Source organism: Bos taurus, chromosome 14 (genome assembly GCF_002263795.3).
Source record: "Bos taurus isolate L1 Dominette 01449 registration number 42190680 breed Hereford chromosome 14, ARS-UCD2.0, whole genome shotgun sequence".
NCBI classification, from domain to species: domain Eukaryota; kingdom Metazoa; phylum Chordata; class Mammalia; order Artiodactyla; family Bovidae; genus Bos; species Bos taurus.
In genome coordinates, this window is record NC_037341.1 from 58,391,561 (window position 1) to 58,406,727 (window position 15,167).

The 15,167-nt window shown below is 45.1% G+C and overlaps 1 protein-coding gene across 5 annotated transcripts in view; it reads right to left on the minus strand.

Moving 5' to 3' along the window:
- The window catches only part of OXR1 (oxidation resistance 1), a 550,243-nt gene extending 548,078 nt beyond the window's left edge, over positions 1 to 2,165 (minus strand). For 3 of the 5 annotated variants that reach the window (XM_059893322.1, XM_025001699.1, XM_025001698.1), the window contains exon 1: positions 1,991 to 2,137. The gene's annotated coding sequence lies outside the window, so the exon portion shown is untranslated. Of the gene's footprint in view, positions 1 to 1,990 lie in introns of all 5 variants that reach the window. The other 2 variants (XM_025001700.1, NM_001372063.1) reach the window with 2 other exon arrangements.
- Between the last annotated feature and the right edge of the window lie 13,002 nt (positions 2,166 to 15,167).

Here is a 15,167-nt window from a genome sequence, read left to right on the forward strand (position 1 = left end):
GAGTCCCTCCACAGATGGTACCAGTTTCCAGAGTTGACTTCATCCTCGTTTTTCATATTTGGTGAAATATGCCACTCCCGCTCTGCCGCCCCCTTCCCCTCTAATTTCAGATCTGTACATTGCAGAAGCTTCTTCCTTTCTTGAGGTCGGTGGGTAAAATATCTACTCTTCAAAGAGGTGCTTTAACATACAGCTTTTTTGCCCTCAGAGTTGGTTTAGTCTACTAATCTAGTCATTTTTCCTTTTTAAGTTACGATTTAATTACCTGTGGGGAACTCAGGGGAGACCCACCTCCGGAGAACCAGTAAGTGCCACTCTGTCCAATTTTCTGGACTCTAGCTATTTGGAGCCATCACTTGGGGTCCGCGGGGCAACATCACAGAGTCACCTGCAGGGGCAGCAGAGCGAACTGCGGAACCCCCCGCCCCCGCCCCAGTCCCCGTGAGTGACGCCCCAGAGAAAGAGCCGGGGGGGATTCGGGAGCCCCTTTAACCACCGGGATTCCTGGGATTCCCTCTGGCAGAAGACGGACAGCCGCGTCCTCCGGGTACCGAATCGGAAGACAAGACCTGCATCAGGTGTGGGGGTGTGCAGGAGCCGGGAAGAGGTTAGAGAAGAACATCACTGGATGAGCAAAGAATGTGACCCTAGGGAAAGGAGGCAGGAGAGACGCGGGAAAGCACGTTTCCTTTAATCCCCTCCCCGTGCCGCCTGTGAAGCCCTGGATCTCCTCGTCATGGAGACAGACTGCAGCAACACAGGCGACCCCGGGCGGGCAACACGCACACTGGCGCGCGCGCACACGCTCACTCACACGCCCCGCCGCGACTTGCACACTGCAGACTTCTGCCTGACTTCCCGGCCCCGAACACCGCACCTTCGGGGCGAGACCGCGGGCTCCTGTGGCCTAGAGGAGAACCCCCAACTTCCACACACACACACATCCCCCGAAACATACACATTCAGATCCTGCTTTGTACGCCAAGGGTGCTGGGAACCACTTAAGGGAAGCACGGACAGCTCCCCTGCAAACGACTACCTTCCCGGTTGCCTGATCTGTCCAAATCTACAAACTCGCCTTAAGCAAGCCGCCCGGTAACCAAGCCAGGTAGGAGATGAAGGAGGAGCTGGCTTGCAAATGAACCTCAGAGAACCGCTACTAAGACACTATTCAGAGGACCACACGTAGCAGCCTCCAAGCCTCTCCTGAGCCTTTTGGTCCCAACCCTGGCTCCATTCCTCAGCTCGATCGCTGCACTGTTCCCCTCCTCCCCTTCACTCAAATACCCCAGCGATTTTCCAGCTGGCCCTTCCGGGCCACTTTCTGCATCCATCCTCTCTGCTCTGCCAGTTCCCAACATTTGGCCCCGCATATTCGCTGCAAAGACCTTGATCCAAGGCTACCTCTCTCCATCATTACACTGCCCTGATCTGGTACAGATTCCCCAAATTATTACAGTCCACTTGCTTCCCGAAGCAGACGGCCTCTTCCACCGGCGTCCTTTGCTCTGGTTCAAATCCGCTTTCCACGCGCCCCACTTTCCATCCACCTTCCCTCCCGCCGCTCCAGCCAGGACGCGCTCACCCTCTCCTATGCCTTCCACACTGGGTTTTCACGTCGCTCCCACCTTATCCCCCGGGGACACCTTTCTTTCCTTCTGAGGCTGTTCTCAGCCAGGAGCCCGCATCCCAAACCCAGCCTCCCAAGCCGGCACCAGCCCGCTTCCTGGCAGTGCGGTCCTTCCCTCTCCCCAAGTTGGCCCCCTTAGCCTCCAACCGGAGTCAGTCCGGCCCTCCTGCTTTGCCGGTCCCCCGACTCCAACATCCTAGGGGTCATCACTTTCAAACTGGCCAAAAGGTTGGCCGAGGCGCCGGGCACCGGGGGCAGCGGGGCCAGCCGGCTCTCCGGGGCACCAGCCGCGCCTCCCGCCAGGGCTTCCCCGGGGGCGCCGGTCCCTCGCCCCACCGCCCAGCCACCTCACAAACTTACTTGCGGGTCGCCGGGAGGGGGCTGCGGTGAGCTGCGGCGGGCCCGGCGGCGGCGGCGGCGGCGAGTGCGCCCCTCTCGGCGGGGCTGGGCTGCGCGGCGCCGGCGCTGCGCTCCTGCGGTCGCGCGGTGGACGGGCTCAGCCTGACGCAGCCTGGTTCTGCCCCCGCCGCCGCCGAGGCCGCCGAGCGCTTCCAGACATGCTCAGTTTCCAGACCTGCCCGCGTGGACGCTACCATGAGCGAGAGGCGGCGGGGGAGACAGAAAGGAGGCGGCCGCCCGCCGGAGGCTACCACGCCGGAGGCCGAGGGAAAGGGGGGGCGACGCGCCACTAAAAATAGGTCGTGCGGAAGCCGCGGCTCGGGTTTAAAGCGCCCCCCCCCACCCCACCCCACCCCAAGGCCGCCTTGGCGCTCGCGCGTTCCCGCAACCGGGGACTGGGGACCTGAGCGCGCGCGTCCTACTAAGTCCCTGCCCGCGCTGGGAACCCTACCCCAGGGAAAAACCGAGCTCTACGCCCCAGCACCCGAGAGTCTTCGCCGGAACGAAGCCCCAAGCTTCCCCGATTTCGGGCTGCAGCCTGTCAGGCAGCCCGAATTTCAGGCTCTCGCCAAAGAAATGAAAGAAAGTTGGGTTAAAGCGGTGGAAAAGCTCCGTGACAGCGAAATTAAGACTTCTGAAAGAAAACTTCAAGTTTTTTGGAATGCTTAGTTTTGCTGGAAGGAAAAAGGAGGAAAGGAGGGTGATGATCCACGGCCGGGAGAGGGGGCTCTGGAAAGAGCATGTAAAAATATAGAATTCTTTTCAGGGCGTCTCTAACTCCTCATTCCATAGGATTTTGCATTGTTCGCTGACATCCTCCCTGACCTTGCTGCTGCTAAGTCACTTCAGTCGTGTCCGACTCTGTGCGACCCCATAGACGGCAGCCCACCAGGCTCCCCCGTCCCTGGGATTCTCCAGGCAAGAACACTGGAGTGGCTTGCCATTTCCTTCTCCAATGCGTGAAAATGAAAAGTGAAAGTGAAGTCGCTCAGTCGTGTCCGACTCTTAGCGACCCCATAGACTGCAGCCTACCAGGCTCCTCCGTCCATAGGATTCTCCGGACAAGAGTACTGGAGTGGGGTGCCATTGCCTTCTCCGACCTTAGTGATTTTGTTATTCTTGTAATCTGAACTGTAATTTCTTTCCCGCACGTTTTACCTCCACCCTTCCTCCCTCAAACCGACTTTACATGCAAAAAATGAAAGGACGCACACTGGTGACGGGTAGATTCTGACACCTGAATGGAAACCAGCCAGTTGGACGCAGGGAGGGCTCGGTACTGTTGACCAGTTCGGCCAGAAAGCATCCTGAGGTCTCCTGAGTATCCAGGTCTTTCAAACCTTAAGGTCTTAGAACCGCGGCACCTGCAAAAACACCTTCCCCGCTCTTCATTTTCAGTCTGGTCTACCTTCATTCCTAGAAATCTACTTTTTAAAATTTTTCTTCCTTGAAGTGAGAGGTACAAAAGTTTCCTGGGTCAAATTCCCGTCTTCATTCACCCTTCACAACCATCCAGTAAGAGAATTAGTATTATTCCTATTTGAAAGATGAGGACGTTGAAGTTCAGGGACGTTCCTCTCTTGTCTGGAATAATAGTGTTGAACCCAGAGTCTACCTGACTAGAAACTCCGATGGCTTCCGTATAACCTATTTATTTGAATCAATAGCTTTACCTAATAAGAGCTGGGGGGGGGGGGAGGGGAATCGATTTTTCTCTGTGGAGTGCTCAGAATGAGAAAATGCCAAATATGAGTTTGCTCTTCATTATTTTCCCCCTAATTTCTTTCTCAACATTCACAGCTTAAATTGTGTGTATTCTATTGAAAGTGACGCGTTTTGTTTTTATTCATTCAGAGAAGATGTACTGCGAATCTTCTAAGAACAATGCACCTACTGGCAATGTATTTTATATACCACTATACAGTCTTTGCTACGCCTACTTTCTTTTGCTGTTGTTACAAGTTAGTGAGGTTTCCGTAACCCTACTAAGTAATGTAGGTGTACATTTTCACAGAACTGAGTGGTATGTGTCTCTCTGGACTAAGTTGTCCTCGCTCTTACCTCCCCTTCCTCTTAAAATTTAGTACCATGTCTAGCCCCCAAAAGATGATTGCTTAATGCTTGACCTTTTACTTGCTAGTCTCCAGCTTCTCCATTCCTTATTCCTTTGGTGTGTGCATCCCATAGATGTCATCTCCAGAACTAGAGCCACTTGGTAATGGCACCAGGTTCCTAATTTTAATGACACCAGGTTCCTAATTTTCTATGAGCAATTCACTAGGAAGATTAAAATGGAATTTCTCTTAGAGTATCAGCACAATGCCTTTCCATAGGTACTGAAAGAAGATGAAAAATATACTTTATCTTCATCCCAGTTGTGTTTCTTCTTCCTTTCTCAGTAATTAATCCTAGAGTGGGTATGATTATCTGGACATCTTCATGCTACAGCATGCATACTAAGCTTAATCATGAAACAGGCAGATTTTGATGTCAAAGTGAAGCCTGTATGATTTCCTACCCATACACGTAGTTCGAAAACCTGCTGCCTTCAGGATTCTTATTAGCAAATGACAGAAAATTCAGCTCTAACTTACTCAAGCAAACAAAGGAAACTGGGCTGTGTATTGATAACTCAGCTGGGCTGATTCAAGGCTTAATAGCATCAGCTGGAATGTGTTTCTCTCTCTCTCTCTCTCACTTGCTCTCAGCACTGCTTTCTGTTTGGGCTTCGTTCTTCATCAGACTGTGCCCAGAGTGCAGCTCCAGCCTTACGCAGATGATAAAGTTTGCGATCTTACAAAGAAAGCAAACCTTGTGCTCTGATGAGCACATCAATCTTTGTAAAAGGAGTCTGGTTAGCTGTCCTTGTGCATCCTCTAGGGGAAGAAACCTCTCCAAAGGAGATAAAGTATACAGTCAGTAGAAGAAGGGATAGGGATGCTTGAAAGATAGAAATAATAGGCATCCTCCACAGGCATCCTCTGTGTGGAGGATGGGATTTGTTTCCCCATAGAACAAAAGGGACAGCAAGCCCATGGCAGGATATCAGTTGATTTGAGTTATTCAGAAATGAGCAAAAGAATAATGATGCTTGCAAGTGTCTGTCCTCTTTTTAGGAAGAGATACTTTGATTTGCCTGCCTAAGGGTAGCAGTTAGTTCCTCTTTGTTGCCTTTCCATCTATATTTCAGGGCCATAGATACTTACAAGGTGGTGCCACTCATTAAAGCTTTCTAATGAGCCTTCATTCAGCTGAGCCCTCAAGTCTGCAATCTGTCTGTATGAGAAAATGACATTTTCCACATTCTTAAAGCCCATTATTTCTTTTTTGATTTAACATACCTGATAATTCTGTAAACCATGTGACAATTAAAAACTGGGCTATTTCTCTTTTGCCTCCAATCCTGACAGGGAAATGCTACTCTTCCTATGATAAATATATTATATCTTTCTTATGGATCACTGTGAGAATTATTGAAATAAGTGATCATCATTCCATTTCTCATACCCCAAATCCATGAATTCACTTGTTCCCTTTTTAAATATTTGTTTATAAATAAATAAATGCAATCTATGTGTCACTTCATTTAAACTGTATTTTATAATTATATTAAAATCATCAAATTCAGATCTTTTCCTTAATCTTTCTCCTCATTGACTTCCTTTTTTTTTTCTCATTGACTTCTAAGAACTCCTCAGTCAGTGTCTCTTGCACCACACCTTATTTATCCACACTTCTGATTATTCCTCTTTCATTTTCCTAGTTCTTTGTCTTTTTCTTACACCACCATCCCATTTGTTTTTGTTACCTGTACACTTCTTTTTCCTCTCCCACCAAAACACAAGTTTGTAGAGGATTGCGACTATAGAGAATTTATGTATGTGTGTGTGTTTTTTCTTCTTCAGTGTTTGACAGATGTTTGCTGAAGTGTTCAGTCAGTTCAGTTCAGTTGCTCAGTTGTGTCCGACTCTTTGTGACCCCATGAATCGCAGCACACCAGGCCTCCCTGTCCATCACCAACTCCCAGAGTTCACTCAGACTCACATCCATCGAGTCAGTGATGCTATCCAGCCATCTCATCTTCTGTCGTCCCCTTCTCCTCCTGCCCCCAACCCCTCCCAGCATCAGGGTCTTTTCCAATGAGTCAACTCTTCGCATAGGTGGCCAAAGTACTGGAGTTTCAGCTTTAGCATCATTCCTTCCAAAGAAATCCCAGGGCTGATCTCCTTCAGAATGGACTGGTTGGATCTCTTTGCTGTCCAAGGGACTCTCAAGAGTCTTCTCCAACACCACAGTTCAAAAGCATTAATTCTTCGGCGCTCAGTGTTCTTTAAGCGTTAGTGGGTTATAAAGGGAAGGTGAATGTTTAGATCTGAAAGAATGGGTCTAAGCCTGAAGTTCCCAGTTTCATTAACTGGAGAAAGGCTGGAGAGGGCTGATGCTGGGGGTAGGATGACATGGCATGTAGATTTTTCTTGTCTCTCCATTTTGTCTGGGGATAGCTCAGTATAGCCCCTTCTTCCCTCCCTGACATTTTCTTACCAACCTTCTCGAAGTTGGAATGCTTCAGTGTGATCTGTGCCACACTGCCAAGCACCTGTAATTTTCCCTGATACTGGCACTGACCACTGAGCATATTCCACTTCTATTACATACAGACAGTTTATTTTAGACACCTGAACACTAGGTTGCCTCTTCATTGCCCTCTTTTCATACTAAATTTCCTTTTAGAAAATCAGGACTAAATTAGGAATGTGAAATTATTCATAATTGAGTTCCTCAAGAGAAAAGGCAGTATCATGATGGCTTCATTGAAGAGCTATTAAGAGCTTGTCTTTTTGATACCTGTTATTTTCCCATTGTGGAAAAAAAATGTATAAAAGGAAGAACTAAATGGGAGCAATTCAAAGACATTAATGCCCAAATTATTCTTTCATTTCATGACCATAGATAAATGTCATAACAGATCAACTAATGATATGCACTAAAGGTATAAATGTGCATTCGCCGCACCCCCCGCCCCACCGCTCTGCACTTCAAGGCTAAAACTGCTCTGGGTAATAGTCATGGGACATTAAGGATGCTCATAGTATTTGTGAATCAAAATGCTTCTTGACCAAAAGACTTAGCTCTGATGGCCCTTTCCTCAGGGAAGAAGAATGTGGGTAATTATGCACTTCAAATATCAAGCTGCTCTTTTCTTGCCTCTAAATCTAACACAAACATGGCTTAGTTATTGAGCAGGCAGCAAGGTTGGGTTACAAACTGCAACTCTTTTCACTTATCATTGAATCCAGTGCTACAATAACAAATATTCTTAACATGTGATCTCACATTCTCAAGTTTTATCAAGAAATTCATGATCATTAAGTTATTTCTATAATACATTTGAATACAATAGTTCAAAAATCCTATTCTGCATCAGTTAATAATATCCAACACTTATCATTACCTCTGTATCTCATCCTTCAGTAGGCACTTACTTTGCTTATTTTTATCATTTAATTCTAATATCAATCCAGTGAAGTTGTATGTTACTTAGATCTTTTAAATTGTACATACAGAAATCCATTCTAAGCTAGTTTAGGTGAAAAGGAAGATTTTTCCAGCACAATAGTGCAAAATATAACCTTCAGAAGGCAGGGGGCTTCTCTGAACCTCAGGTTATGGAAAAAATTCTGTTCATTTCTCATCCTCATCTCTCCCATGTGTCAGCTTTATTACCCCACCTTGCAAACAGGCTTTGTCTACAACTGGCATAGTCTAATGATCTCTCCTTTAAATATAGATCAAATGTGTTACACTTATTTTAGCTTTAAAACTCTCAGAGAATTAGTTACTTGCTTCCATAAAATAATCTATGGAAAAGGGAAGTAGCAACTTTCCGGTGGAGAATCTTGGCAGACACCATCGTAACCAGATGATGAAGGTTAACATCACCAGTGATGTCATGTGGACCTTGTTTACCTCCTGATACAATATGGTAAGAAGGGCACTCATCTCTCTAGAATTATTCCCCTAAATTAGAGTTCTACAAAATATCAGGCAATCTTAAACAGAGCAGCGGTCTATAAAATACCTGAAAAATATTCCTCAAAACTGACAATCATAAAAAAACAGGGAAAGACTAAGAAACTGTCACAAACTGAAGGAGACCAAAGAGAAATGAAAACTAAATCCAGTATTGTACCATGGATTGGGTCCTGGAAAAGAAAGAGGAAATTAATGAAAAAATTAATAGGATCTAGAGTTTAGTTAATAGCAATGAGCCATGTGTTTAAATAATACCAAATTTTGCTGTATTAAAAATTATACCAGCAAGATCCAGGGGAAGGAATGTGTGTGTATGTGTGTGTGTGTGTGTCTGTGTATTCTGAGCATGCTAGCCCAGGGAAGGAAGAGGGACATAATTTATCAATGCAGGGGTTCTTATCAGAGGGTTTGTGTTTGATGTACAAGTTTGAATGGCTGGAAAAGGTTCTAATGGTTTGTTCACTTGGTTATCTAAATCCTGGTCTTGTGGAGACTATCCTAAATGGAGTTGAGATGCTAGAAATTCCTGTGTGTAATATAAAGGGGATGTGAGGTTGTGGAGATAGGAATGTTTGAATGGCATTATCAAAGAGGATTGGCTCAACTATTTCCTACTGGTCCCCAAGAAGGACCAGAAGACTTCTCATCAAGACACTAATTGCTTCCTTGACTCTCCTCTTTGGCCACAAAAGAAGGTAAGAGACGTTGACATTGAAATGGTATCTAGGATTTAATGGAAATAAAGGAAAATCAATGTGGAAGAGGTCAAGAACCAACTTAACCACCAGAGTCAATGTGGGTGGTTATCACAGCAGGTAACAAGGCTGAAACGGTCATAGAAAGTGTGACCCAAAAGAGATATTTTGTTGTTGTTTAGTTGCTCACTCATGCCCAACTCTTTGGGACCCCATGAAAGAGTAGTTCGCCAGGTTCCTCCGTCCATGAGATTCTCCAGGCAAGAGTACTGGAGGGGGTTGCCATTTCCTTCTACAGGGGATCTTCTCAACCCAGGGATCAAACCAGATCTCTTGCATTGGCAGGTGGATTCTTTACCATTGAGCCACCAGAGAAGTCCCACAGAAATCTTTAGAAGTGGCTAAAAAGTCATGGTCTCTTTTGGACTGGATACCTGTGTATCATACTAAGGTACTTAATCTATAGGTAGCTTGTGCTCTGGTGAAAATGGACTTGACTTAAATCACAATAGAAAATCATGGCTCTCCACCTAATTTACAGACCTGAGTTAGAATACTGGAGTCTGGTAACATTCAGAGAGGAATCCTCTACCACAAGTAGATATTTTGTATATGATGCTAAAGCTGAAACTCCAGTACTTTGGCCACCTCATAAAAAGAGTTGACTCATTGGAAAAGACTCTGATGCTGGGAGGGATTGGGGGTAGGAGGAGAAGGGGACGACAGAGGATGAGATAGATGGCTGGATGGCATCACTGACTCGACAGACATGAGTCTGAGTAAACTCTGGGAGTTGGTGATGGACAGGGAGGACTGGCGTGCTGTGATTCATGGGGTCGCAAAGAGTGGGACACAACTGAGCAACTGAACTGAACTGATATATATATACACACATATATTTTAAATTAATTTATTTTTTAATTGAAGGATAATTGCTTTACAGAATTTTGTTGTTTTCTGTCAAACCTCGACATGAATCAGCCATCAGTTCAGTTCAGTCGCTCAGTCGTGTCCAACTCCTTGCAACCCCATGAATTGCAGCACACCAGGCCTCCCTGTCCGTCACCAACTCCCAGAATTCACTCAAACTCATGTCCATCGAGTCGGTGATGCCATCCAGCCATCTCATCCTCTGTCGTCCCCTTCTCCTCCTGCCCCCAGTCCCTCCCAGCATTAGGGTCCTTTCCAATGAGTCAACTCTTCGCATGAGTTGGCCAAAGTATTGGAGTTTCAGCTTCAGCATCAGTCCTTCCAATGAGCACCCAGGACTGATCTCCTTTAGGATAGACTGGTTGGATCTCCTTGCTGTCCAAGGAACTCTCAAGAGTCTTCTCCAAAAACACAGTTCAAAAGCATCAATTCTTCAGCGCTCATCTTTATTCACAGTCCAACTCTCATCCATACGTGACTGCTGGAAAAACCATAGCCTTGACTAGGCGGACATTTGTTGGCAAAGTAATATCTCTGCTTTTCAACATGCTATCTAGGTTGGTCATAACTTTCCTTCCAAGGAGTAAGCATCTTTTAATTTCATGGCTACAGTTACCATCTGCAGTGATTTTGGAGCCCCAAAAAATAAAGTCTGACACTGTTTCCACTGTTTCCCCACCTATTTCCCATGAAGTGATGGGACCAGATGCCATGATCTTCGTTTTCTGAATGTTGAGCTTTAAGCCAACTTTTTCACTCTCCTCTTTCACTTTCATCAAGAGGCTTTTGAGTTCCTCTTCACTTTCTGCCATGAGGGTGGTGTCATCTGCATATCTGAGGTTATTGATATTTCTCCCAGCAATCTTGAGTCCAGTTTGTGTTTCTTCCAGTCCAGCGTTTCTCATGATGTACTCTGCATATAAGTTAAATAAGCAGGATGACAATATACAGCCTTGATGTAATCAGCCATAGGTATACATATATCCCCTCCCTTATGAACCTCCCTCCCATCTCCCTCCTCATCGCACCCCTCTAGGTTGATACAGAGCCCCTGTTTGAGTTCCCTGAGCCATACAGCAAATTCCCATTGGCTATATATTTTACAAATGGTTTAATGTAAGTTTCTATGTTACTCTTTCCATACATCTCACCTTCTCCCCCCCTCTACCCATGTCCATAAGTCTATTCTCTATGTCTGTTTCTCCACTGCTGTCCTAAAAATAAATTTTTCAGTACCATTTTTCTAGAGTCCATACATATCCATTAGAATACGATATTTATCTTTCTGTTTCTGACTTACTTCTCTCTGTATAATAGGTTCTAGGTTCATCCACCTCATTAGGACTGACTCAAATGCATTCCCTTTATGGCTGAGTAATATTCCATTGTGTATATGTATCACAACTTCTTTATCCATTCATCTATCAATGGACATCTAGGTTACTTCCATATATTCCATAGACACAGAGTCTACCTAGTTGATTTTGTGGATTTAATCTGAAGCTTGTATAGCTGGTGGGAGTGTTTGGGGTCTTCTTTCTTAGCCACATTGACCCTGGGTTTCAACTGTGGTTTTATTTCCACCTCTTTATGTGGGTGATCCACTGGGGTTTGCTCCTGAGGCTTCCCTGGAGGACTTGGGTTGCCCCTGTGAGGGCCAAGTGTGGAAGTGGTGCAGCTTCTTGGGTCACAGGGGTTCTGGCAGCACCAGGTACTCAGGGGAGTTGGCAGCTAGGGCAACAGGAAATATAGTGCTCTAGAAGGGTATGGTAACCAGTGTTGGCCAATACGCTCCAGTATTCTTGCCTGGAGAACCCCCCTGACAGAGGAGCCTGGCAGACCACAGTCTATAGGATTGCAAAGAGTTGGACTTGACCAAAGCCAACCCTATGTGAATAGATGCAAGATTTTTTTGCCTGTGGCAGCCCTGCCCCAGTAACAGTTGAGCGTGAAGGTGGCACAGCTGCTTGGCTTGCGGGGTCCCTGGCAGCACCAAGTGTGCAGGGACTGCCTCCACCCCAGGAGTTCTGGCCCTATCAGAGTCTTTTTTCAAGCCTCTTGTAGCTGGTGATCAGCAGGCCTCTTTTGTCAGTCTTTCTCTGTAGCTCTGCTCGTTCAGGCCCTTAGATGGCTCCCTTGCCTGGGACCCTTCTCCATTGTTGAGCATGTCAGGCACATAGAGGGCCCCCTGCCCCGCCTGCGGTTCTACTCTGTAGTTCAGTGTGTCAGGTGTTTGATGGGCAGCCTCTCTACTGTTCAGAGGTCTATGCTCGCATTTGGGGAGAAAGAGGCTATGGTGGTGGCTTTACCCCCTACACATGACTCAGCAGTATCGCCTTGCTTCCATGGCTGCCCAGCTTTCCTCCACAGGCATTTCCCACCACAGTTTCCTCCCTCACATCCCCTCTATCCATCTCTCTGCAGTCAACAGCAGCCCTCACCCTGGGGTTGATCCACAATCCCTAAACTCCAGCTCCCAGCTGCTGCACCTTCCAGGGCACCTGCGTCCCTGTCCGGGGTATGTATGGCTGCAGCAAGAACTGTCTGATTCTCATTCCATTTAGGCTGCCACAGATCAGCTGTTTCACTCTCAGCTTTAAATGTTTCTCCTCTGACTCAGACAATTGCCCTGCTGTGGGGATCAGACCCCTGCTTCAGTTCGCCCACCCTCTGAAGGCAGGTTCGGTCCTACTAACAATCCTGTTTTCCCCCCAGTTCCTTCCTCCTACCGAGTTTTGCGTGGTTCTATAAATTCTTTTCCGCTGGTCAGGTACTCCTGTCTGCTCTCAGCTGGTGTTCTGCATGCACTGTGTCTGTGTCTGAATGTGTATTCCTGATGTATCCATGGAGAGAGATGTACTCCATGCCCACCTATTCCTCCACCATCTTGTTCCCTTCCACAAGTAGATATTTAATTCTTTTCCCTCATTTCCCCCCAAAGGACTTGCAATTATTTCCCAGAGTGACTATCTTCGGAAAAGGGAAATACCCAGATCTTTCTGGGGCTTACTGCATTCTAATTCTAACCGAGAGCACCACTGTGGTCCACTGGCAGAGGATAAGTAGAAATTCTGTTCTTAGTGTCCAGGGGCTCTGTGATTCTACGAACACATTCTGTACTTAATTTTCCTTCCTGAGTGAAGAGTTGGAATACATATACTCAGCAGCTGTTATGAACTCTTACATTATCATGAAGGTTTTCAAGGCAGAAACTCACACCCCCCATAACACACAAGCAAAGCAAAATACTCCCCAAAGACCTAAGCCTCAACCTCCCTAGCAAAGTAATAAGTAGTGAGCCAAAGCAATATCACAGCACTTCAGGAATCATAGACAAAAGTGTTACCACTGAACTTGCAACTTACAAATGTAAGTTGCAGGGGTAGTGATGTAATCACACCCTCCCCCACCACATTTAACTTATCTCCTTCATTTATGCACAAGCTATATGGATACTAGAAAAAGACAGAGGATTCTCAGAAGCTTAATTAGGTGATTGAATCAACTGCAGTTGATTTTTCAAAGGTGACCTCATTACTGGAGCAACTCAAGACAGCCCCTGACATCTGGTATGCATCTATTTATTGGCCAGATATGTTTTTCATTGTCTCTATAAGCACAAAACTGTAGAAGGTATTCAGTTTCACCTTTATTTAATAGAAAAGCAGAACAATTTACCGTCTTTTTTCAGGGTGAGATCAACTCTCTGGTTCTGCACCATAACATACAATCCAGAAGTCCCTTGATTATGTCATCCTCCCCCAGGTTTTATTCTGAGCAACTGATGACACTCTCCTAGGAGGATATGGTGATCAGAAAATCATAGGTGCACTAAGTTGCTTTGGGAAGACATCCAGGAGATGGGAGATAGATTCAGACAAAAATTTCATATATGTAAGAATATATCTATGGATATATATAGTTATTACCCAGTTATTTATTTAATGTTGCCCCTCTTGGCTAGAATGTATGTTTCAAAAGAGCAAGGATTTTGTCTACTTTGTTTACTACCATGTTACCAGAACAATCTCAGCACCTAGAATAAATGAATGTTCCATGGATAGGTGTGTTATTTAATGCTCATCCTCTCCTAAAGAATGGTGAAATTTTTATAGCAGCTATCTTCTTCAGGCAGAGATGAAGTTTTTACTGCTCAGCATTATAATTCAGAAAAGGTTTTGAATTCTGCTAAAACAAGATTTGATGTGTAATCATTTGGAGGAAGAAGCATGGTTTGGAATAAGTAATAAACATTATAAATTTTTCTCAGATCTCAATGACTTGTGCTTGAAAGAACTTCCATTTATGAAAAAGGACAGCATAAGTACTTACTTTAAGAGAGGCTAGGAAGATATCAGTCACAAAGGGCAATTATGATATTGTTTTGTGTACTTTTTGCTTTTACCACGTACTGTTGAGCAAATAGTTCATGAAGCACCAAAATGATGCATATTTAATAGGACAGGAGGTCAAGGGAACAAAAGAGAGAAGTAAGCAAGTAAGCAAAAATGGAACATCAGTAAGACATTATTTTATTTCAAATTTTTAACAAAGAAGTCAGTAAGAAGGGAAATATTTGGTGAAAATTTTGGTTTTTTACTATTAAAATTGTGCTGTTTTAAAGCTTCTAGGGTAAGAAACTTGTTCATTAACCCATATTTATTTAAAGAGGCTACTTTATGCCTCTCAATGGGAAGAGACTCCTTCCTAAATAACCAGTACTCTATGCCAACAGAGAAAAATCTACACAGGGCAGATGAATTTGCTTCATTTACCCACCTCCCACCATCTTCCTAGAATCACTGACACCCCATTCCCACCTCCCAGAGTTGGACTGGATGTTCTTCCTAAAGCGAGTGTTATCATGTTGTACTCATTCCTCCCTAATACTTACTGGTTGCTGTTGACTACTTTCTCATCTGATACTTCAGTTGAGAAAAGGGGTATGTCTTGTTTCAGATAATATCTCCCACACTTGCACAGTGCCTAGGCACAAAGTAGCTTCAAATAAATATGGGTTAATGAACAAGGACATGAAAGATGACATGACTCTCTACAGAGCATCATCCCAGATTTGCGGGAAAAGGAACTGATCTTGACATTTTTTAATTCAGAGAACAAATGTGGAGATGAGGCTAGATCATGAGGTTAAAAGGCCCATATCCTGGACTTGCACCTTCTTCTGAAGATCAGCATCATTTTGACCCATTCAGCACTAAGAGAAAGCCTTGTATTCTGACTGTAGTGCAAACTCTTCTGCAATAGAGGAACCAGTGTGGTGAGAGAATTTTTCAAGGCATTCCCTGTTGTAGCTATAGAAGTAATCAAGTTCTTTCTTCCACTTCCAGAGGCTATTAAAAATAAATTGGTTTCCTTTTAGGGTTAGTACTTTTTATATACTGACTGCCCCCAAACTCTAAGGCTGTATGATTTTTTAATGTTGTAAATAGTGAAAGTGTTAGTCTCTGAGTCGTTTCCAA